Here is a 25,578-nt window from a genome sequence, read left to right as displayed (position 1 = left end):
CGAGAAGGAAAATACTATCTTACGGGCAGAAGTCAATCTGCAAGCAAAGAGAATGAAGAAGGAAGGCTTTTGTCATGTTAGATGGACTGAAGGGGAATGCTTCTGGGGTCCAGGGTGTTATCTCCTCAATTCCTTTTCAGCTCAGTGTCTCGTCCTACCCCTTGCAAAGAGCCTTAACTTTCCAACTCACCCAGGGCTCGCCTCAGCCTAGGATGATGGTGGGAAAGAGGACGGTGGAGTACGGTGGAGGGGAAGACCTTACTCTCAGGATCCCAGGCCTTTCTCCCCAACTCCTGCCTGGGGCTCTTGTTGAAGGTCTGACCCCCACTTGAACTGGATTGTTGCTCTCTGGGCCAAAGGAGCTGAAGGAGCAGGCTGGGACCAAAGAAAGCAGAAGGAACACCCATTCCTTTTCACAGCTGGCCTGGGCCCCTCCCATCTCCCCCGAGTCCTCGGAGATTTGTGATTGCTCTTTCTCCTCAGTAACAGCAGCCATCCCTTTATTCAAGACCTGAGAGGCCACATTATCTTTGGAGGAGGCTGGACAGCATGAGTCGAAGGCTCTAGAGAAGGTGAGTCTGGGGTCCGCCTGCAGGCAGTGAGAGCTGTTTCCTTGCCCTTGGCCGGTTCTGCAGGTTGGTGGGTGCAGGGAGGGGCTCACACTCCTGAGAAGAGGAGAGACTGGCTCCCAAGCAAGGCCCTAGATGCACTGATCCTTTTCTCCTCTACTCACTCTGGACTCCTCTTCTTCCTGTCTCTGTTCTGATTATTTTTGCTCTTGCTTGCTCCATGAAAGGACACAAATATCCTCCAAAGAGTGCCGATGAGTCCAGGCTGGTGCAGCCTCCCCAGAAATCCCAAAGCTGAGCATCACCCACGAGGGGCAGGGGGAGACCCAGCACCTGCTCAGTGATTTCCTTGGGATGGCATTGGACCTTGAGTCCCTCTGATCAGCATGGAACCCAAATGACACTGAGGCTCCTTGGGCCTGAATTTGGAGTTGCATGGAGCGTGGGGCACCTCACACAGAGCCTGTGGCCTGGCAGCCAAGTGCATGCTGAGCTGTGAGGGCAGCTAATAAGCTTGCCAGGGCTTACCTCACTGGAGGAAATGGATTGGTTGCTATGGAAAAGTTGAACTGTCTTTTTGCCTACAAATTATTATATGAGCTTATCAAGAAATGCCAAGCTGTTTCCAGGTGACAAAGTTTTCCTTTGTCTGCCCTGAAGCCTCCAGGAGGTAAAATTAAAAACCTCAGCATTCTCTACAGCTTACTTGACATAAAGCATCACACACGACCTACTTTCAAAGAGCCGCTGCAGCCCGGTGATCCTCTGCAGGCACAGGACTCGAGTATAAGCTCCGAACAAAAAGCGAAGGAGAGCCCCGGGCAAGTGCCACAGATGTTGTCCCACGTCTGAAATGGGTGGGCTGCTTTAGTACTAGGATGTTTAATTTTAATTTTCTCTAAAAAAAAAAGGTTGTGATTTTTAAAAGAGGATAATACGCAATGTGTGAGAAGTCAAATTTCCACTCAACTCTACGCTGCGCCCACCGTGGTTGGGGGGATGGGGGACAGAGAGGGGCAGTGTATGTATAGTCTGGAGACTAGTTGAAAGGATATTATATGGAAGAGAGAGAGGTGCATTTTGGGTTGTTTCAAAAGCCAAAACCAAGGAAGGGAAGTTACAAAGGGAAAATTTTATCTTATTATAAACAAATTTTTTTTGTCTTTTTTTTATTGTGGTAAAATGCACACAACATAAAACTTAGCATTTTAACCATTTTTCAGTACACAATTCAGTGGCATGAAGTACATTCACATTGTTGTGCAGCCATCACCACTATCCATCTCCAGAACTTTTTCATCTTCCCAAACAGAAACTCTGTACCCATTAAACACTAACTCACCAGTCTACCCCCCACCCCCAGCCCTGCAGCCCCAGAAATCCCCATTCTACTTTCTCTCTCTATGAATTTCACTGTTCTAGGCACCTCATATAAGTGGAATCATTTGGTATATAATTTTCTATGTCTGGCTTTCTTCACTTAGGAACATCAAGTATTATAACGTTTTCAAAGTTCATCCACGTTGCAACATGTGTGAAAATTTCCTTCCTTTTTAAGGCTGAATAATATTCCATTGTATGTATATACCACATTTTGTTTATTCATTCATCCATCAATGGACATGTGGGTTGTTTCCACCTTTGGGCAAGTGTGAATAATGCCACTATGAACGTGAGTGTACAAGTATCTGTTTGAAGCCCTGCTTTTAATTCTTTTCTTTTGGGTATTAAAAAATATTTTTTAATGAACTAAACTAGATGAAGAATCTGTCTGCTCTTAAAGCCTGTAAGTTCCCCTTTACTAGAACTAACGAAATTCCTGCAAATGCCCAGCCTTCAAAGACCCTCTAGGAGAGATTCCCATCTCTGAGTAGTAATTTGACTAATTAGTGATTCCCAAACCTGGCTCTACATCAGAATCACATGGGTAGCATCTAAAAATTACAGATAGCTGGAAAATCTGGTGGACACCACACTAACCAAGTGATTAAACTTAACGTCACCAATGATGGTGATGACAAACTGCCGTTAGATATCTCTTAATATCATGCACATCATCTATGGAGCCTTCCTGCCAAAAATGCTCAATTTCAATTAATCACAAGGAAACAAACATCCAAACTGAAGGACATTTTGCAAAGCAACTAAAATGTCAAGGTAATTAAAGACAAAGGAACAGAAAGAAAGAAAAAATAACCTATCCTAGGTTAGAGAAGACTGAAGAGATGTGAAAACTAAATTGAAGATTGAAGATTCTTGATTGGATCTGGGATTAAAAAGTAACAACTATGGGGCTGACCTGGTGGCATAGTGGTTAAGTTCACACATTCTGCTTTGCTGGTCCAGAGTTTGCTGGTTCAGATCCTGGGCACAGACCAACACATTGCTCATCAAGCCATGCTGAGGTGGCATCCACATAAAATAGAGGAGGATTGGCACAGATGTTAGCTCAGTGACAATCTTCCATAAGCAAAAAAGAGGAAGATTGGCAACAGATGTTAGCTCAGGGACAATCTTCCTCACCAAAAAAACAAAAAAAAACCTAACTATAAAGATTATTATTGGAACAATTGGGAAGGTTTGAATATGGACTCTTAGTTAGATAACAGTATTGTAACAATAGTAAATCTCCTGAGTATGACCATTATATGGGGGCTATGTAGGCGAATATCTCTGTTCTTATGATAAAAATGTGGAAATATATAAAGGTAAACAGAAATGTTTGCAACTAATTCGCAAAGGCTTCAAAGAATAAACGTGTGTGTATGTGAATAGGTATGTAAATATATAGAGAGAGAAAGAGCTAAAATAAATGTGGGAAAATGTTAATAACAGTGAATCTAGGTGAAATACATGTAGTTGTTTATTGAACTATTCATGAAACATTTCTATTGGGTTGAAAATTTTAAAATAAAAGTCAGGGAAAGAAAGTAAGTAACCTGGGGTCAGCCCAGTGGCACAGTCGTTAAGTTCGCACATTCTGCTTTGGCGGCCCAGGGTTTGCTGGTTCGGATCCTGGGTGCAGGCATGGCACCGCTTGTCAAGCCATGCTGTGACAGGCATCCCACATATAAAGTAGAGGAAGATGGGCACAGATGTTAGGTTAGGGCCAGTCTTCCTCAGCAAAAAGAGGAGGATTGGCAGCAATGTTAGCTCAGGGCTAATCTTCCTCTAAAATAAAAAAAAGAAAGACAGTAACCTGAACCCCAGCTGAGACCTTCAGAACCTGCAGCTCCTGAGGCAGGGACCTGCATTTTTGTGAGCACCTCTTGAGATCCCAGCAGAGCACCAGTCTGCAAGCCAACATGTCTGAACCACCAAGCTAGAGGCTCCTTAGGCACCTTTCCACTGGAAACTCGGTGATTTTCTTGAGAGCAGCTTTTCTAAACAGTGGGGAAAAGATGGATCATTCGATGTTCAATAGGCTAACAATTAATTAGAACAAAAAGGAAACTGAATGCCCACCTTACTCCCAGATAAGTAGCAGATGAGTCAAATATTTAAACATAAAAAAAAAAAAATGAACCCATGAAAGCACCTGAAGAAAATATGAAATAATTTTTGTTTTTAAAGATTGGCACCTGAGCTAATAACTGCTGCCAATCTTCTTCTTTTTTTTGTTTCCTGCTTTTTCTCCCCAGATCACCCCAGTACATAGTTGTATATTTTAGTTGTGGGTCCTTCTAGCTGTAGCATGTTGGACGCCACCTCAACGTGGCCTGATGAGCGGTACCATGTCTGCACCCAGGATCTGAACCAGTGAAACCCTGGGCCACCGAAGTGGAGCGTGCGAACTTAACCACTCGGCCATGGAGCCGGCCCTAAAATAATTTTTTAATTCAGTCTTGGAATGAAGAAGGCCTTTCTAAGGAAGACACAAAACCTAGAAACATATTGATGTATTTGTCTACATAAAAGTAAAACAAAAAAATTCTCCATAGCCAAAAATACTTCAAAGAAAGACAAACTACAAATGGGAACTAATATTAACAAATGGCTAAGATACTAGCAAATAGTAACAGATGGCTAAGACTAATTTACTCAATATATAAATGAGTTTACAAATCAAAAAGAAACAGCCGTTACCAAAAACCCAATATAAAAATGGGCAAAGGATGTAAAAAGAGAGTTCATAGAAAAAAACATACAAATGCCTCTTAGACATACTAAAAGTTTGTCTATTGTTACCCATAAAACAAGAGGACATTAAAATTAAACTAAGATATTATTTTTCACTTTCTAGATTGAGAATGTTCCAAAAGTCTACCACCACACTACTTTGGAAAGGCCAAGGGTAAACAGGTAATTTCATGCACTGCTCGTGTGGCTGCAAATGGTGCAACCTCTTTAAAGGCCATTTCGGCAATATTGATCAAAATATTAAGTGCGCACACCTTTCCACCCCAAAATTTCACTTCTAGGAATCTAACCAACAGACATATTCATACACGTGTTCAAAGACGTCGATATAAAATATTAACTGTAGCATTTTTTGAAGTAAAAGTCTGAACAATCCTAAGAGACCATTAATAGAACATTCAACAAATATTGGAACATCTATATATTGAAACAGCTTTTAAAAATTAGATGGATACGTGCTGATATGGAATTTTCTGTATGATAATTAACGGGGAAAAAGCAAGACGGAGAACAGTTTTTATAGTATCCTCCATTTTATGTTAAAAAGACACTCTGTGTGTGTGTGTGTGTGTTTAGATTTTATGCTGGCATATCAGCAAAATGTTGTGGAAAATCTACAGGAAACTACTAAAAGTCCTTATCTATGACTTGGCTTCTGGGGTAGGATACTCTTCTCAATACTTCAAATGATCAAAAATTTTAAAAAGTGATAATATTCAGGGCTGGTGAGGGCATAAGAATAAAGATATTCTCATGGACTGTTGGTGATTGTGTAAATTGGTCCAGCCTTTTTAGAGATCAATTTGACAATGCCTATGAAATTTTTAAATGCTTGTTCCCTGTTACCCAACAATTCCAAGTTCTTGGAATCCATCTCACAGGAATATTTGAGCAAAATCACAAAATTATAGGTACTCAGTGATAATTTGGGGGCCAATTAAGAAATTACTCAATATGAATAACGGAGAGGCCATGAGATAAGGTCTGGTGATCCTTTTAGATGTGAGATTAAGACTAAGCGACTGCGGGAATTACAATCCCTAACAGATTGTAAATATTATAAATCTTGACTATGTAACAATAATAGTATGATGACCAAAAACCAGAAGAGAGAGGGAAGAGATGTGAGAGGATAGGTGATAATTCTAATTACCACATCTTTCATAGCAAAGTGAGTTAATTTAGTCTGTCAAATTTGAAGCATAAAATAAATTTGCCAATCTCTAAATGGTTTACATAATCTCTTCTCCTCCTCTGCTTTTGTCTGTAATCAATTTTCCTAACTTGTCAGGGATCATTTAGGAAATACTATCTCTCATGGTAAAGAAATATTTACCTTTGGGCCGGCCCGGTGGCGCAGCGGTTAAGTTCGCATGTTCCTCTTCGGCAGCCCAGGTGTTCGCCGTTCAGATCCCAGGAGCAAACATGACACTGCTTGGCATGCCATGCTGTGGCAGGCATCCCACGTATAACGTAGAGGAAGATGGGCTCAGATATTGGCTCAGGGCCAGTCTTCCTCAGCAAAAGGAGGAGGATTGGCAGCAGATGTTAGCCCAGGGCTAATCTTCCTCAAAAAAAAAAAAAAAGAAAGAAATATTTACCCAAAGTTCATCACTCCTTCAGGTTACTCAGGGCCAGGGCACATGCCTATGTATGTTGTGCACTGCACAGCTCTCAGAGGGTCCTTGACAGGGGCTGTAACGTGGATGGGCCCCCTATGGTTGGACAGTGCTCACCTGCACAACTGTACACGGCAGCCCAAATTTACTCCAGTTTTCTTTTCTTCTAATATTCAGGTGTAAAGTGAATACTTTTCCGTTAAATATAGCACATATAAAATGATCTCATTGATGCCCAGGTTTGACCACTGACTAGCTATGCGATTTTGAGCAAATGTCTGGCCTCTCTGGGTCCCAGCTTCTTCATCCATAAAACAGAATCATTATAGCCCAGCTGGTAACTGTGAAGACTTAAGGAAGTAATCCAGGTAAATTTCCTAAGCTGTGAAATTAAGAAGATGAGTTGACATCCAAATACGTTCAACCCGCCTGTAAGGAGAGAAACAAAGTGAGGGACTGGTCTCCAGCACTCTCTGTGATCCTACAAGGGGTGGCTCATTTGATTCTAGTTCAGCAGAGACTTCTGCCCACCTCAGGGATTTGCTTTTGTTCCAATTTCCCACGGTTTAGAGTTGCAATATGAATATTTTGTTACGAACTTTTTAGATGTCCATCAAACATGACCAAAAGAACAGATCTTGTGTATGTTTTGCTTTTCTTAAAAAAACCCGTATTTTAAAGATTGTGCATAGAAGCTATTACAGTAGCCTCATTCAGTATGCTTATTAAGTAGATTCTAATTTTTAACATTTGTGAGTTGCTCTGAAGAGTTTTGGTGCTGGTGGCCTGCTGTGGTTGCTTTGCAAATTTGACAACCAACTGGGTATCTGGTGACTACTTCTCTACGTGCTGCACGGGGCTCTGTTGTAGCTTTGTCACTGTATTAAGCTCATTTGTCACCAAGAAAAAGTGGTGGAAGTATAAATAGCAGATTGTAGACGCAGCCGTAAGCAATATTGTAAAGCACTTCCTGTGCACATTTATTGTTTACGCCAGGGAACACAAATTTATTCTGTTTTGAGGAGAACGAGGGTGTATTAGGGAAGATACTGTGACAGGGTATCATCAAAACTCAACTCTTCCTGCCTAAAATTCAAACGAACCTCACAAAATTAAACACTTTGTGAGTTTTCAAATCCCTAATTGGCGGTGGGCCCTCACAGAAACCCACACAAGCGTTTATGCAGAATTTAACGCAGTTGGCAATCTCTGCTGGCTAAACCACTCAGATTCACTGGAGCTTTCCAGATGCTTCCCTCTAGTCTCTTATTTTGGCCTGTCATCAGCCTGCCTATCTGCTTCCCAGCCGTGGGCCAAGGGGGCCCAGCACATGCACATTCATGAGGGCTGTCTCAACATATTTTTCAGAAAAAAACCCAAACGAACCCCCACCTAATTCTATTAGGCTGAATTCTGCTTCCTTCTACAATTTCCTAGGGATTCACTTTCTATATCTACACTTGTGCACCTCTCTCGTCAGTTTGCTCAAGATTCCAGGTTACAGGAAGGGACTGAAGCTCCTCATATTCCAGCTCTACCCCACTCCCTTTCTGAGGACTTAACATTTAAAAAATAGATTTCAATTATTTATTTTTTAAAAAATAGCTACAACATTCACGTGTTTTAAAATTCAAAAGTTACAAAAGGGTGTACAGCAAAAACTCCCCCTTCTTCCTCTGACTCTGCAACCACCCAGGCCCCTTCCTCAGACGCATCCAGTTACCGCTTTCCTCCGCGTCCTTCCAGAGGCGCTGTACGCATACGGACCCTCCCTTGCTTTTTCAACTGACGCAAGTACACTCCACACAAAATTCTACTTCTTGTTTCTGCACTTGACAATGTGTGTACACTTTATGAAGGAATGGTTTATCTGGAAGGATTTCTCTCCTTTGACAGCTTCAGGGCATGCCCACGTGGACTAGGACGGAAAATAGTCCTTTTCCACCACAGAGAAAAGTGCAGCCTGCTCTTGCCAGTGTGGGGAGACAGATCTTCCAGCTGGATCACCCTTACTCCTCTTCAGGATCGAAGGTAACAAGGTAACTGCTTAATGCCAAGCCTAGCACTGGATACCTAGCAGGTCTCAATTGATATGTGCTAATTGATCAATAACTAAAAAAATGTTGAACTTACAGAATTAAGAATAAATATGTTGCAGAAGTGGTACAAGCTGTTTGGAATTTATTAAAAGGTGTTTGTGGTGAAACAAGTCTATTAGTATCTTTTTCTTGAGCCAGGAGTACTCCCCTGAACACACCCATGCACTAACCTTGGGGCAAACGCCCAGGGTCTGGCAGGACTAGGGGAAGCTGTTACCCAGAGTAGCAGGGAGCAGATGTAACACAAGGTGTGGGTGCACAGGGGAGGCGGTAAAGGGCAGGTCACCAAGCACCAGGACTGCAGGGCAATGGTGAGGCCAGAGACTGTAGGTGAGGCAAAAGCTAAGATGCCAAGAAGGCCAAGAACCAGGGAAGGAGCAGCACAGGGCACAATGAAGCGCTCAGGAGATAGCATGGGAACCAAGGAAGGGTGAAGAGGAGTTTGCTCCCATTGGCTCTCTAGCTGGCCAGCTCTCCTAAGAGTGCCTCTTGGGCCAAGTGACAGTGATGCAGTCCTTTAGTGCTGGTGTCCTGGCAAACCACACCTTTTTAAAGGTGTAGCTGCATATTTACTGTGTTGTTCAGAGCCCTCCTAGGACTCCCATTTGAAACTGGTCCATTTAACAGCCATCCAAGAAAATCAATGTTATTGCTTTAGAGTTAAACCGTACACACTGTAGGCTAAAAAGTTCAGTGAGATCTTCTCCCTGCTTTTAAAGAGAAATAAAGCAACTGGAATAAAAACAACAAAATTACTTTGATTCTAAGAACCTTAGAAGTTATCGGTCATGTGTGATTGTAGCCATGAACTAACTAGCTGAAGACTGATTGACATTTTCTTTGATGACTTAAAAAGAAGTCCTCGGACTGCTTTCGTTTTGGGCTATGAGAGTCTCACTGAAACCCCAGGCAGCCCATATGCAAGCCGAGGGTTTCTCTCACCAGGCCTGGAGAGAGCATAGGGTCTGGAATGCCCAGGCAAAGCATTTCCCAGCAACATTTCCCCTCCACAGGACTTCTGCCTACAGCTCCAATTTAGCATGTCTCGGGGATGCCAAAAATTTAAGGGCTACTGCCAGAGACAGAGATCTTCTTTTTCAACACAGACTATTAAGCTCATACCTAACCCACACTTTGAAAACAAATATCTTTGTATTAATAGTTTGTACATTCAGCTGTGTCACTCTCTGCAATGAACTGTTGTGACCTGAGGCCAAGAAAGAGTAAACCAACCTCTTGCGCAGTCTTGTTCCAGAGTGGAAAAGGTCAAAGCTTATTATAGACCAGCTGAGCTTTCAGGACTACACCAAAAGTCCTTATATTTAGAAACCATTCTCCATTCGCCTTGTGCACTGTCGCCCTCTCAGTCACTGCTGGCGAGCCGCTGGTGGATCCGACAGTGAGAAGCCTGTGGTTTGTGTGTTTCCCACATGCCCACAAACCACGGGCTCTTGGCTCTGCTTGCTGATCCCTACCCCCTACTTTGCTGTTCCTGAATCCCATGGAGGCCATCACCCCTCCCTCTGCTCTCTTATACCTGCTCTCAGGCATCACTGAAACAGACACAGCTATTTATTTTTATGTAATTCTCCTAGAATTTATTCATGTTATGCTACCTTGCTATTTTGAAGGTGAATCTGTATTTTAGTGTATTTTCAAAAATAGACTTCTTTCCTCTGTATTCTTTCACATATACCCACTACCTATTGCTTCAGATTTCCTAGAGCAGAAGAATTAAGAATTGGCAAATTAAGTTGACCATAAAGAGGAGTGAATGTGGAGATGTGACAGAGGGCAAAGACCAAATTCCTCATGACCACCACCACCATCACCACCACCATCATCATCACCATCCTAAAGAAGAGAAACTAACACGTTTGGTGCTGGGACCCATGCGAGGCTCTTTGTGGGCGTCACCTCCCAGAATCCTTACAGTAGTTCTTGGAGGGAACAGCTGTTATAATCTCCATTGTATAGATGAGGAAACTGAGGCTTGAGAGATTGACTTGTCAAAGAACACACGTCTAGAAGCATCAGAGTCAGAACAGTCTGACTCCAGAACCTGGGCTCTTAACCACTAGGCAATACTGTCTCCCACTGTGATCAAACTTTTACAAAGATCACTTTAAGGCCCTTAAAAGAGTAATCCCATATTCTGACAGGAAGTACAACCAAGGTTTCTTAATCCAGCTGTAAGCGTAGCAAATGATTGAAAGGTTGTATGTAAATCAAATTTTTAAATGTCAAATCCTACTCTAAAATCATTGAGGAAGTGTGTTTCATTCCTTCAGAAAGAGAAGAAAAATATGATTGCAACACAATTAGTTATAATAGATCTATTTGGTAAGCTTTTTGACTTTTATATATATGATTAGCTTAGAATTGGATTCAACTGCTGGGCCCTGGCCCTCCTTAACCCAAATTCACGCCCTCTGACAATATGAGTAACTTGTGATCCAAAGAGAAGAGGGAGAAAGACCACATTCCCCATCCGCCATGCCAGAAATTGTTGGCTGGAGGGTAGAGTGGCAGGAATTTGTGCTCTTTTATTCAGTAGGTGTAATAAATTGCAAAAATGACTACAATTCTTCTCCTCCCCATATCTATGCCTTCAGCAACGTGACTTTTCAACTCTTCCCATCAAGAGGTAGGCTAGCCCTTAAATCTGGGATGGACTTGTGACTTGCTTTGGACAATGGGATGTGGTGGAAGTGATGTTGTGCCCGTTCCAAGGTAGGCCTTGAAGAGGCCTTGAACATTTCTGCTCTCTCTCTAGGATCCCTACCCAGACACTGTGTGAAAAGGCCTGGGTTAGCCTGCAGGAACGTGAGGAGATTGTGTAAAGCAGCAACAAACCAGCCAAGCTGAGACCACCCTAGAGCTCCCAGTCAATCCAGCAGACTCGTGACCGAGCCTAGCCAAGACCAGAAGAACTGCCCAGCAAAGCTCAGCCCAAACTGCCGACCCACAAAATTGTTACCTACATAAGTAGTTACTGTTTTAACCCACAAATTTTGCGGGCAGTTTATTATGCGGCAAAAGCTATCTGATAGAATTGAATCGTTAATGGTTATTTCTAAGACTGATTCTAGAGAATGAATTTTTAGGCAATTTGATCCATTTCCAAAAACCTAACAATCAGTATCACTGTTTTCTTCTCCCATCTCCTTTTTTCTTTTTTCTAAGGCAGAGACCTGACTCAACGATAGTGGGTAAACGGGAATAAATACAGAAAAACTTCTATACAAGTGTAGTTAAAATTTCACTGTAAAAATGGCTCAAGAAAAGACTACATAGTCTGAGAAATGAACTTCCAGGCAAATATACAGAAAGAGATTTGTGGTCAAGTTGAAAGTTTGAGAACCGTGACTTTGAAAGTACCATGTAGCCTCTGTCCTACAGATACAAAAGTAGGGAATTGGAGCAGAGACCCTTAGAAAAACTTTAGGAACCCAGTAATCTCCCCTTGCCTGCTATGGATTATGGCAAGGAAAGAAAGAAAGAATATCTCTGTTTTTCCAATAACAGAGTAAACAGTCTTATGACTTGTAAAAAAAAAATTATTTCTGGGGCTGGCCCTGTGGCCTAGTGGTTAAGTTCATTGTGCTCCACTTCAGTGGCCCAGGTTCAGTTCCCAGGCACAGACCTACACCATTCATCAGTAGCCATGCTGTGGTGGTGACCCACACACAAAACAGAGGAAGACTGGCACACCTGTTAGCTCAGGGGGAATCTTCCTCAAGCAGAAAAAAAAAAAAATTATTTCAGGACATTATGTTAATCATTCCTATATTTTGTGCAAAAAGTTTGCTGGCACTGCAGCCATTTCCTAGAAAAAGACTTCCTGGTCCTTGGCCCTGGGCCTGACATAAACCTGGTTCATTCGCTACTGCTGTGATCACCCAGATAAACTTGCACAGAGCAGCTGTTTGCACCTGCCATGCTGACATGGAGTGAGGTGTGCATTCCTCTGATATTGGTGCCTGTGGTGTTTGCTGAGTCATAGTTAGGCTTCAGAAACCAGACTCTTTGCACCTCAACCTCCAAAGCAAAATTTCTTGCAAATTCCACAGCAGTTCATATAGGATCATTAACCTTCTCAAAAAGCTTTGACTTCTTGATACTATTTATTTCTCCATTCTAGATGCTTGGGATGCAACTGCGTTAATTCGGCTACTTCCTGCTCCCCAGCAGCCAGAAGAAGCTGAGAAAGGCAGAGTGTTTATATGCTTCTGAGGTAGTATTCATCCGTTGACTCACCGTGTGGACACTCAGGACCTTCCATAGAGGCAGCTGGCCCTGGGCAGGTGTACATAATTAGTGTGTATGTGCTAGCAAGGTACTCAGAAGGTACTGTTAGCAGGTCCCATTAAATCTTCCTAAATTAGGGCCTTGACCTCTCAATAACTTCCTTATATTTGTGTGAGTCCATCTGCTTAGTCACAATGTCATTTTCATGACAGGGCTTTTGCTCAGAGAAAGATGAGGACATGAATGACAGTGGCTTACATTCACCAGCAGCTAGATTGCTAGGAAGAACTGAAACGTCATCTTTCTTAACAAAACTCCCTTTAGGTATTTTCCACCCTACCAGGTTTAAGCAAGTACATTCATTCACAAATATGAGGTGGTCAGGGTGGAGGTGAGGGGGTTGGCTTGGGACACAGGCATTGGTGTACTCCTGTGACACATTCACCCTACCTGCCTTTATGTAGACGTAAATCTAATTAAGATGAACATCAACTGTGGTCTTTAAGGAGAAAGTCTCAAAATGATAGACAATTCAAGGCATGTGGGTGTGTATATGTGTGGGTACCAGGGGGCAGGGGAACCCCATCAGCTTTACCTGTGGGCTAAGGTGACAAGAGAGAACACAGGCATGCGTCCTTCTGACTCATCTGAAAGAGTTCTTCGTGGGATCCCTCCAGCTAACAAATGGGCAAGCATCTAGAGATCTCGTAAAAACCATGCCTGTTAATTAAGGAACTGTTGACAATGTCAGACCCTTCATAATAATGTTATGCACCTCTGAGCTTTGTTTGTTACATATTTTAAAATAGAAACATAGAAGTTCCACAATTATAACTTTTAAAGAGATGTTCAATATTTTGAAGCCAATAAAGTATAGACAAGTGCTTATATGAATTATATGCATTCCTTGGTGTTTTTACAGTAAGAAAATCTTGTGCAATTTGAGCATTTAAGTACTTAAAGGTTTTTAAGTTTTAAGAAGTGTAAAAAAACAAAAAGATGAGCTGTATGTAAGAAACGCTAATGCAAAATTAAAGGTCAAATAGAATATGAAAATAAAACTGCACAAATGAAGAGAAAAAGTAAGAAGAATTCAGTAAGAATTAAGAATGTAAAAGTAAGAATTCAGTAAGAAGAATGGTTAAAAATCTGAAGGTCAAAAATAAGACTAATAAAAACAATCTCTGGGTGTGGCAATCAGCTGTAAGGAAAAAGAGAAACCCAAGAATGTCGTGTATAAACAGGAACACTGCACAGTAATGCAATAATACTTTATTAGTAAAAGAAAAAAATTCTAAAACAGTGGTTTTAATTCTGGGAAAAGTTAAATTGAATGCACAAAATTCTCCAGGTGTGTAGGTCCCTGTGCAGTGCGTGTACAGCAGCAGCTGCTGGCGTTACCACCTTTACTAGCTGAGTCTCTGGCCACGCAGGAAGCTCAGGACAGAGGGCCTCGTCACTACTTAATTGGCTGTGGCTGTGTTTCAACACTTTGTTCCCATGTTACAATCATAATAACAAAAATAATAGTAACAATTTAAATATAGTATTCATACCTAAGCTTTATTGAGAGCTTACTATCTACTAGGCTCTGTTCCAACCTCTTTACATGTAATATGGCATTGATCTTTACTAGAACTATTAGTATCCTCATTTGACAGGCAAGGGATCTGAGACAGAGTTACTAGTCCTGAGCTCAGATTAGCCTTTACTGCTTTGCAAATGTCAGAGAGTAAAATGGGGTCATATGAAGTGTAAAACTATACCAAAGGCCCAGGATGCTCAATGCCAGAGCTTTCTAGCTCCCTCATGAACCACGCCTGACTATGAGGCATTGTAGTCTTCCACGTCCATGTCCAGTCTTTCCAACGGCAGCCTGTGAGCTGCCTCACACTGACCTGGACCCCTGGACACAGAGCTAGAGTCATATGGGTTTATGGCCAATAGTGGGCATTATCTTTAATTCAAGCTAGCTAAGGAATTAAATTATCCTGTTTATTGAATAATCTCACTAACTAGACAAGGCAGTACACTGGTTAAGAACAAAAGAGGGAGTGCTTTAGAGTCACACACGCCTAGGTTCAAATCCTAAATCTGCCACTTATTGGATGAGATTATGGGCAAGTAATTTAACCTCTTTAAGCTTTTGTTTCCTCCTACACTGCAAAAAGACAAAAGGAATTAGGTTCTACCTGCAGCATGAACAATTTAAGTGAAAAATCAATAGACTCAGGTTTCCTAGAGTCAGCATTTCTACCACCTAGAAGGGTTTGCCAGAGAGGTTATAGAATTCTTTCTCCCATGAACCTTCAAAACGATGACAGAACCTCATTAGTCAGAAGGGTTTCAATGAGACCTTTCCTCCTTTGGAGTGCAAGCCTGATGGTCTGCAAGGACTTAACGGTGGCCCCTTTGGTCTCTTACTATCAATATTAATGACAATCTTTTGCTTCTAACCTATTTGCTTAACGAAAGATAATTTTTACTTAATGTAATCATTGTCTTGTTTGCTTCTACCCACATTCCAAATTTTATTAAAATACATTAGAAAACGAAGATATTTCAAGATAGCAGAAAACCCCCAATCAAACTGATGATGTATCTGATAATCTTTATCAGTGTGTCAAAGTGTATCAAAACCAGTCAATTACTTCCAAGCATCAGTGAAACACACATGCAGGGAAACAGATGCTAAATAAGGAATGGTGACATTGAACAAAGAATTCGTCAATCACCTTTTTGTGCCTGAGTTCTAAATTTGATTAATTTAGGACTAGTCTATTTTTTGTGGTAGCCAGAAAATGGAGAGAAACACAGGTAAACAATTACCTGTGCAATAATGAGCTTTAGGCACTTGTGATGAGAGAGTCTGCCTGAGTAAGTGAAGGAGTTGGGCAGAGGACAATTCTACCTGGGCGCATTGCTAGAGAAAATCAGCTCAATGTTTCCGCTCCAGGGCAGACCAGACCCAGGAAGGATTTTGAGAATTGCTCAACAGTACAGAAGTAGATACAGATGCATTATATCCACGGCACAGGCCCACCACACAACCTCCTGATGGTACTCACACTGCCTAAAACTGCCTGTTCTGGTGGAACATTTCATACAGGCAAGTGAGCAACTCCGAAAATTCACTCCATTATTCCATAAACATTGATTGTGTCTTACGTGTGTCAAGTCTTGGGTTGTGTTGGGGATACAATGATGAACAAGACCTAATCCTTGTTCCCAGGACACTTGCAGTTTAGTAATAAAAAACACATTTTCGGGAAGGAATTACTATACTGAGAATCATGACAGGGGAAGTAGAGAGGTGTACAATAGGAATCCTAACTTAGTCTAGAGGTTAGGGAGTTTTTAAAGAGAAACAAAGCCAGACACCAGTAAAAGATGGTAAAGGCAGATTTTCTTCAGTAACTGTCACAGTAGGGAAAGAGAATTCTGTATAGAACTGAGCTCAATTCCAAAGACAGCAAAGACAGCAGGGGATTCATAGCCAACAGGCAGAAAGAGGGGGTCAGTGGATGGAAAATTACTAAGAGGAGACATCAAGGGCTGAGGATTCTTGCTAAATTAGCCTAACAGGATTTTTGCTAGAGGCAGGCCAAGGACTTAGATGTCAAGGGTGGGGGATGAGGAACTTGATCAGATATCAAGGGAGGTGAGATTTTCGCTAAACTTAGGATTCTTGCTACAACCTGCCTCAGCAGGCCAAGGACAGGGCCCAAAGATGGCCTAGTCAAAAAGAGGGCTCAGAGGAGGATGTCTAAAGTTTGATCAGGAAGAGAGTCTTTGTCAGAGTTCTTCTTGCAGAAAGGAAGATTTAAGCTACAGATTGAAAGCTGACTAAAGCTGGATGAGGGCGGATTCGAAGCAGAGAGAAGAGCATGTGTGAAGGCCTCGGAGGGGAGGGGAGCACTGTATTTGGGAAGGTGAAAAAAGCTGGTTATGATTGGTAACTGAAGTTTGAAGCACAAAGGGTAGGAAGGGAGACTAGAGACACAACCAAAGGAGAGATTTGGAGGCTTTGAAAATCTTGTGAGATGTTCAGATGTTGTCCTAAGGCCAGCGGGGAAGGTTTAAATGGGGGAGTAATATGATCTGATTTCTGTGGCCTGCAGAATGGAATATAGATTGGAGGGGACAAGACTGGAGGCAGGGGGTCAAGTTGAGCAAGTGCTAGAGAAATTTGGGTTTGAATTAATAAATTTGAATGAGGGTGAGGGTATGGAGCTAGAGAGAAATGGAAGGATTGAGATGTTTAGGAAACAGGAATAGTAGGACTTGTGGTATGATTTAGCGGCAGAAGAGAGAAAGGTACGGGTCAAGAACAACTGCCAGGTTTCTGACATTGGCAACTGGATGGATACTGAAGTTAGGAATACTGATGGAAGAACAGCGTTGGGGGAAGATGATACATTAGTTTGAGACATAATGAGTTTGAGTTGTAAGATGATTGAGTTTTGAGCTCAGGTGTTGAATTCCTGTTATCCTCAGTCCTAAACTGCCTTGCATTGTCTCTGGAGAGCTGACGCAGCAACCTCCTATTGTTCCTCACTGATTATCAGGTTCTTGTTCTGAGGACTCACCTAAACCAGGGAAGGTGGGGTGTCAGGAGACAGAGATGTTGCAGAAGGGGTAGCTGGGACAGAAAGAATAATGGGAGGGACAGCCATTAGAAGGAGAATGTAGGAGGCATCAAAAAGGATAATTAGTTCCTCTTTTCCCTCTTACCTTTCTGGAACTCTCCTAGTCTAGCTTCTAAGAACAAGTCTAGGGGGTGTCACTCACTTCCCATGAATTCATACACCATGGGTAAAACTAACAGTATACAGAAAACCTTTCCATAAATAATTCAATTTATAAAATGATTTGGAGGCAATTTATTGGTAAGATTAAGATGCCTTCCCATATACACACCTTAACCTGGATAGATCTCAGGAGCATAAGGTCCAATGAAAAAAGCAAGTTGCACAAGGAAACATAAATATGGAAAATCCTGTTATGGATATATACACACATGTAAAAACATGGCTAGTTGTTACCTGAAGGGAAGGACAGAGAAGAAGGGGATAATGGAAAGTACAAAGGAGACTTCAACTATATCTGTGATGATTTTTTAAAATTTCAAATAAAGACCTGAAGCATATTTGGTAAAATGTTAACACTTGTTAAATCTAGGAGCTTGGCATATGTGTTTATTTAAAATATTTCAATAAAATGGCTGTATGAAATATTTGTTACACAAGAATTCCAAATAATATAGGTAGATCCTCTCTGCTCCAAGACATGCTTAACCCCATCCTTCCCAAGGCTGGGCTAGACTTAGTGGCCCGGATCCAAAGACTGGACAGAGTAGGGAAAGGGATAAATAGTAACTGCACAGTGGAGAATCTGGCAGATACCACCTTCACCAAGTGATGAAGGTTCTCATCACCAGTGATATCGCATGGTAGCATGTACCCCTGATACAATGTGGCAAGAAGGACACTCCACCTCTATGGTATCCTTTCCAGAAACCCATGATCCCAGTTAATCATGTGAAAAACAACAGACAAACCCATTCTGCAGGATACCTGGCCAGTACTCCTCAAGACCGTCAAAGTCATACGAAACAAGGAAAGACTGAGAAACCATTACAGACCAGAGAAGACTGGGGAGACGTGACAACTAAATGCAATGTAGATCCTGGATTGGAGGAACAGAAAGAGGACATTAATGCAGAAGATGATGAAATCCAAATCAAGTCTGGAGTTTAGTTAACAGTAACGTACCAATACGGGGTCTCTTAGTTGCGACAAATGTACCTTGGTTATGTAAGATTTTAGCAAGAGAGGAAACTGGATGATGGGGTATATGAAAACTCTCTGTACTATTTATGCAGGTTTTCTGTAAATCCAATGTTATTCCATCAAAAAAGTTTATTTTTTAAAAAATGACTGTATGCCATCTAGAACCTCCAATTCAAAATGAAACCAGTGAGAAATCATCTGTGCCTCTGGGGATCGCAGTGCATTATGAAAGCATGGTGGTGCCTTGTTATTCACTCAGCCCAAATGGAGGAGGAAGTGTACCATGGAGGTCAATTTTTCAAAAAATTGAAACTAACCCTTCAATCACAAAAAATGCTATTTTCAGCTATTTTTTGATGGCAAGCTTTCAAAAGTGGAAGATAAAATTCTCTGCCCTCTGAACAGAGGACACTAAGTGTAATTGAATCCCTTCTGGATGAATCAGGGTCACCAGTGTGAACATCTGTGATTACATCACACCAAGCATGGTTCTGCCTTTTGCTTTCTTTACTGTAGCATGGAGCTGGAAATGCACAGGCCGTCTCCCCACAGCTAAGAAATGACTAAGGAAAGCCTAAAAAAGACCGATGTGAATTAAGAATATAGCAGGTGTTTGTGTAACCTCAGGTGAGCCAGCACTGTGTAACAGAGCGTCTTCCTCCTTCTTAAAGATTTTATTTTTCCTTTTTCTCCCCAAAGCCCCCCGTTACATAGTTGGATATTTTTAGTTGTGGGTCCTTCCAGTTGTGGCATGTAGGACACCACCTCATCATGGCCTGACGAGCTGTGCCATGTCCACACCCAGGATCCGAACCAGCAAAACCCTGGGCCACCAAAGCAGAGTGTGCAAACTTAACCACTCAGCCACGGGGCCGGCTCCTTCTCCTTCTTAAAGAAGCAATTTAGCTAAAGAGAGCAGTTGGCAGCTGATTTTCCTATTTTTCTGTGCCATTTCATGGTTAGTAATGCAACCGCTGTAGTTTGCTGAATGCAAAGCGTATTCTCTGGACAATGACTGAAGATGCTAATAATCCCTATTTATCTCATTCCAGGCCTGGGAAGCAGGTGGAGGTGAGGGGTTAACTCATTGATATTTTCATGAGAAAGTTTAAATTACGACCTTTTCCAGTTCTCCTTAGAGAATATTTTCTTTGTGATGTATATGGGGGAATTATTTGGTTCCTAGTACGTGAAGAAGTGTCTAGTAAAACCAAAGAAAGCAGCATGACGTGAACCTTGGTGATAGGCAGCCAGAGAAGTAAAGGGAATTTAGGAGGAGGGGGGTTAAAATTCTGACTTCCCACCAAGTCTTTTCCACTGCCCTCTTCAAGGGCCACACGTCTGCTGGGGCTCCCTCCTTGGAAGGACCATGTCTCCCTGGAGCCCAACAAGTGCCCACCCTCACAGCCCAGTCAAGAGATGGGCTCCTCTTCTGGAAAATGGACTTGACCCTGCTTTCTGTCCCAGCTTGTCATTCAGTCAACCTCTGAACCTTTATTAATCTTCATGAAGACAGGATGGAGAGTGCCTTCCTAGAGCATCTGTCCCTTGAATTACGTCTGCATCTAAACTGGAAGCCCCGTGAGTACTACAGCCTCTATTTTCTGCACCTGTTTTTATTGTCCAAATCACCTTGTTCAACGTCAGTCTGGATAAATATTTCTGGACTAGCTGAGTGCTTATGCAATTAATCTCTCCAAGTAACCAGATGAGGCAGCAGGTGATGTGTCCAATTATTGGTAAGGACAGGAGATATTTAAAGAGCAATGGGGGTGTTCAAGAACCTTCCTATACAATGCCCCACCTTGTCACTTGTTTGTTGGAGACAAGACTCAAGCTTCCATCAACATCACGGATATAAAGCTAGGCTGAGGGCAGAGGTTTTGACCTGCAATTGTCAGCTAACTAAACTTAAGCAAAAGACTGACTAAGGAAAAGATATTTTAAAATCCATACTATGTCTCCATTCCTCTAGGAAAGTCTGGAAAGATCTATACTTCATTTAGGGTAGGGTTTCTCAACTTCAATACTATTCACATTTTGGGCCTGATACTCCCTTGTTGTGGAGGGTTGTCCTGTGCACTGTAGGAAGTTTAAAATACAGGATTCCCAGTTAAACTTGAATTCTAGATAAACAACAAAATAATTTTTTTAGTATAGGTATGTCCCATGCAATATTAATAGCATCTCTTGCCTCTATCCATTAGATGCCAGTAGCATTACCTTCCCCCCAAGTTGTGACAACCAAAAATATCACCAGACATTGCCAAATGTCCCCTGGGGGGCAAAATTGCCCCTGCTTAAGAACCACTGATTCAGGGTAACACATCAGAAGGCTACAAATCTGAACCTCTTTATCTTTGCTTTCAGAAGAAATAGCTATATCTGGTAAAGTATCAGCAAAAAAATCAGCCACTGAGAAACTCTTCTGTACATCTTACTTAAACCATTTTGAAAACATTATTTATTCTGCTTTTTAATGTCCCTTGGGATCAATTCCCTTTAGGTTTTCATGCCAGGAAAATTCTTGGCTCTCTTTCAGAATTAGCAGGCTCATTTCGACCAGATAATGTAAATTATGAAAACTGTCATATTTCCCTTTTTCTATAACTGCTAGAAAGCTTAAAGATAAACTTAAGGCTCAGTAGCAGAAACCATCTAAGCTCATGTGGTAGTATTTTATTTTTTAAACAAACATCTACATAGTGGCTTTCACATGCCACATATATTTTAAATGCTTTAGCAATATTAAGTTCTTGAATTCAATCTATCGCTGTAACAACCCTGTGGCTAAGTACGGTTATTATCCTTATCCTCCCTTCTCAGGAGAAGAAACTGAGGTCTTTTTCTTTTTAATTTCTGCAAATTATTTCCTCTTTCATCATCATCCTTATTATGAAGTAAGCCCCTTCAGATTCTGCTGAGAAGTTGATGGCACCTAAGTTATTGTATCACACACCTACACCGCTTCAGGTCCTTTCAGCTTCACCTGTCTCTTGCTCCAACTGCCACCGTAACAACCAGCTCCAACTGCTTCTTCCAAGTGCACCCTCCCAGAGTCCAGCCTCATGCCCATGACACACACCTCCCACTCCCATCCTGGGCTTCCCTGTTAACACCAAGATGTGGGACACAAGGGACCTTGCTTCAGAGCCCAGAACTGCATAACACATAACTGCAGAGGAATTAACACTTCATGGTCAAAATGTTGCCAAATGGGAGATGGAAACTGGTAGATAAGTTCATTCTCTTTGTTTCACTCCATACAGACTGTGCTGAGATGCAGCTTTACAGAGGATGGTTCTATACAATAGAGCAATCAGCAGCACTCAGCGGCTACCAGCTCAGTTATGCCCGCTCCAATTTCTCTCCCTCCTTCCCTGCTTCACTCCCGTATCTCTCACTTCTGCTCCTTGGGATTGCGCTGCCTAACAGAGCAGCAATACCATTGCTGGGCAGCTCTGCGTTCTAAGGAATCCAGAAGAAGACAATTATGATTAATTATAAATAAGATCACACTGGGAAAGGGATTGCTCAAGATCACATGGACCCGTTAGTGGCATGTGAATATAGTGCAAACATTTATTTAGTGCCTACAATGGAAGAGTTCCATATAAATTATTTCATTTTGTGCTTCAAATTGGATAATTACTATTATTGTCCCCATATTATATATAAGAAATTGAGGCTCAGAAAAATCAAAGTGAAATGTTTGAGATCACAACACTAGCAAATGGAAGAATGGGTTTACACCAGGCCTCCAAACTCCACATATCTAGTTCTTTCCCCAGCTGCCTCCCAGTGGGTGGTCAGAAAGTGGGCCCTGACTGTCTTGGGAGCTGGCTGGAAAGCCAACATGGACTTTGGAGGAAGATATTCAAGTTGTAGCCCTGCCACTTAATAGCTTTGTGACCTCAAGTTACTTAATTTCTCTGAACCTTGATTTTTTAATTCCAAAAATGGGGATTATAACATCTACTCATAGTGTAGCTGTGAAGAGAAAATGAGATAATATATGTAAATCTCCCACCACAGCGTACGTACATAGTAAGTGCTTAACCAATGTGAGCCAGCATCAGTTATCTGGAATCAAAGATGCCTTCCAAAAACAGTATTAGCTTGTCTTTCAAAGGTGCTTATTAAGTTCTAGGCAGGGCACTAAGTATTTTCTACAGAAGAAGGAATTTCTTCTAACCGTCCTAAACCTCACTGAGGGAGAAGAGATGAAGTGGACTGTCAACTACCTCCATTAATCTCTTGTCGCCTCTAACAAACGTTCATGAGTTTTAGTCATTTACGTACTGCCTTGTTGAACTTTGCTATATCTGTGTAGCGGTCTCAAAAGTTAAATTTATAGTTTAGTTTTGTCCTAAGCAAGAATACCATGAAGTATTGGGTTTGATGTGCTAGTTTTATTTTTTCTTATACACACTAAAGTATACATATTCATCATTAAAATTAAAAAGTGTTATTATTTAAAATACTCCAGAAAAAAAATAAGATGGAACAAGATTGGCAAAATGATGATCATTGTTGAAGCTAGATGATGAGCACACGGGCCCACACCATTCTCTCTCTAATTTTATGTATCTTTGAGATTCTCATAATAAAAGTTTAAAAAATAAAATAAAATATGCTTATCTAGGGGCCAGCCCCATGGCTGAGTGGTTAAGTTTGCGTGTTCTGCTTCGGTGGCTCAGGGCTTCACCAGTTCGAATCCTGGGCGCGGACATGGCACCGCTCATCAGGCCATGCTGAGGTGGCATCCCACATGCCACAACTAGAAGGACCCACAACTGAAAATACACAACTATGTACCAGGGGGCTTTGTGGAGAAAAAGGAAAAATAAAATCTTTTAAAATATATATATATACTTATCTAACCCAGAGGTGGAAGAGGGGTATGTTCTTTCTCAGAGACCTAAAATTCCCCAGAGAAGCAGTTGTCACTCTTTGGCAAACACTGGCCCATAATACCCATTAGAAGGTTACCGTCATAAGGACAGACACTCAGGCTCCAGTCTTGCTTATGGGCTGTGCTTAGAACAACTAGTCACAGGATAAATGCCCAATTACAGTTTGCTGAATTAATGAATGAATGATTATCAAGCCTCTTATCCTCCTTGTGGCTTTTAGCTCTGTCTCCTTGGATGCCCTCAACTAAGAACTCTCCCTAGGTAGTGAGCAATAAATTAACCTGGGAATTTTCACCTCAAAATGATTAGTACCACAAAAATTGGCCTAATCTGAGGAGCCCTGCTGTTTTTCTTTCACTGCTATGCCATTTGTCTTCCATGACTGTGAAGAAATATCTAGAAAGTTTCAATAAACTTCCACAATCACATTTGGTTGGCACTGGGCGTTTTTTGCTAAGTGAGGTCAAATATATTACATGATACTACTTGGAAACCAGTTTTTATGCATTTGGTCAAAGAATCTCTTACCAGATGCTATTAAGAACAAATTTTGCAACCATTTGTCTCAAATGGCTTATGTGACATCAGTCTGGAAAAGGAGGAAGAGGAGAGGAAGCCTCAGGAGCCAGAAATGACTCTGTGCTGGGGGATTCTCACACGCACCAGCAGGCCAGCGTCAATTGTGCCCGCTCTGAGCCACCCTGGAGCACAGCATCCCCCGCTCACACCTGCAGCCCGGCGAACCCTACCCACTCGCCACAGATCCTCTCTCTGGGATATTCTGGGATCAGAGTCAGGGACCAAATTAGATACCTCAATTACAGGTTGAGTATACTAGAAGTCTAAATCTATCCAGGAGGGTAGAAAGACCTTGGCAGGATGGCTTTTTGTGTATATAATTAGTTACCCTAAAAGACAGTGATAGTGTGCTGCTCTACTGTGGGAAGCAATTAGTATTATGCAAAATACTGTTTCAAATTATAACATCTTTTTTTTCTTTTGCTGGAGGATATGGTCCAAATTTCCATTAAATATCCGTATACCTTTTGATTCTTCTTATGTATTCAGTGTAACTCTTTTGAATACAGCAACAATAAGAGAGATTATATGACTAAAGACCTAAAATAGCAGAAACAATAAAAAAAAAAAAGCCTGAGAAATTAGTGGAGTAGTTCTCCTCTGCTGCCATAAAATACAAATACAGAAACTAGGTTTCTACTTTCAAAATCTTTATTCTGGAAACAACTTTCGCTCTTGTTTATAGAATGAGAACAACCCACCACATCATTTTCATGGATCTTTTTTAGAAGCGAAGCGTCTCAGGAACAGGTAGAGAATGAAGCGGATGCAGGGTTGGGGGCTCAGAGGCCTGTACGTAGCATTAGCACCATAGGATGCACGCTCTGATGCTGTGTGAAGCCAGTGCAGTTGGACCGCTCAGGACAAAGCTGAGGATCTGTTTCACTGCTTGCAGAGCAAACTGAACTTAAAGCATTTTTCCAAGGAAGTGATCAGCAGGTACCTGTCAGTTTAAAAATTCTACATGGGAACAAAGTGCAAACAGTCCACAAACAAATGAAAATATGCTCAATCTTGTTTATATTGAAGAAATTAAAACGAAGATTAAAATAGTATTTTCTCACCTCTCTGCTGGTCTGTTGAAATAGCCTCCTAACTGCTCCCCATTTCTATTCTTGCAGATGGAGCAATCTTTTAAGAACAAAAATCGCTGGAGTCTCCTGGTGGCTGAGTGGTTAAGTTCCCGCGCTCTGCTTCAGCGGCCCAGGGTTTTCCCGGTTCAGATCCTGGGTGCAGACATGGCACCGCTCATCAAGCCACACTGAAGCGGCATCCCACATGCCACAACTAGAAGGACCCACAACTAAAATGTGCAATTATGTACTGGGGGGATTTGGGGAGAAAAAGTAGAAGAACAAAATAAAGAAGATTGGCAATAACTGTTAGCTCAGTGCCAATCTTTTAAAAAGAAACCCAAAAATTGTTCTGTCTTTCCTCTGTTTGAAACCTGGTTTCCCAGTTCACTTAATAGGTCTATTTAAACATAAATTATATCATACTTTAACGTAAACTGAACATAAATTATATCATTCTGCAACTTTTTGCATTTACAATGTCAGAGATCTTTTCATGTCAGCACATAGAGATCTGCCTCCATCTTTTTAGCTGCTGCA

At 41.6% G+C, this 25,578-nt stretch overlaps 1 long non-coding RNA gene across 1 annotated transcript; it reads left to right on the top strand.

The window, feature by feature from the left end:
* The first annotated feature begins 454 nt into the window (after positions 1-454).
* Positions 455-25,377, top strand: LOC139075129 (uncharacterized). The gene is made up of 3 exons (XR_011525194.1): positions 455-572; positions 8,225-8,367; positions 25,087-25,377. It is a non-coding gene; the product is annotated as an uncharacterized lncRNA (long non-coding RNA).
* Positions 25,378-25,578: the final 201 nt, after the last annotated feature.

Source organism: Equus przewalskii, chromosome 13 (genome assembly GCF_037783145.1).
Source record: "Equus przewalskii isolate Varuska chromosome 13, EquPr2, whole genome shotgun sequence".
Lineage (NCBI taxonomy): Eukaryota > Metazoa > Chordata > Mammalia > Perissodactyla > Equidae > Equus > Equus przewalskii.
The sequence above is the reverse complement of the archived record's forward strand: the minus strand, read 5'-3'. Positions and strand labels throughout refer to the sequence as shown.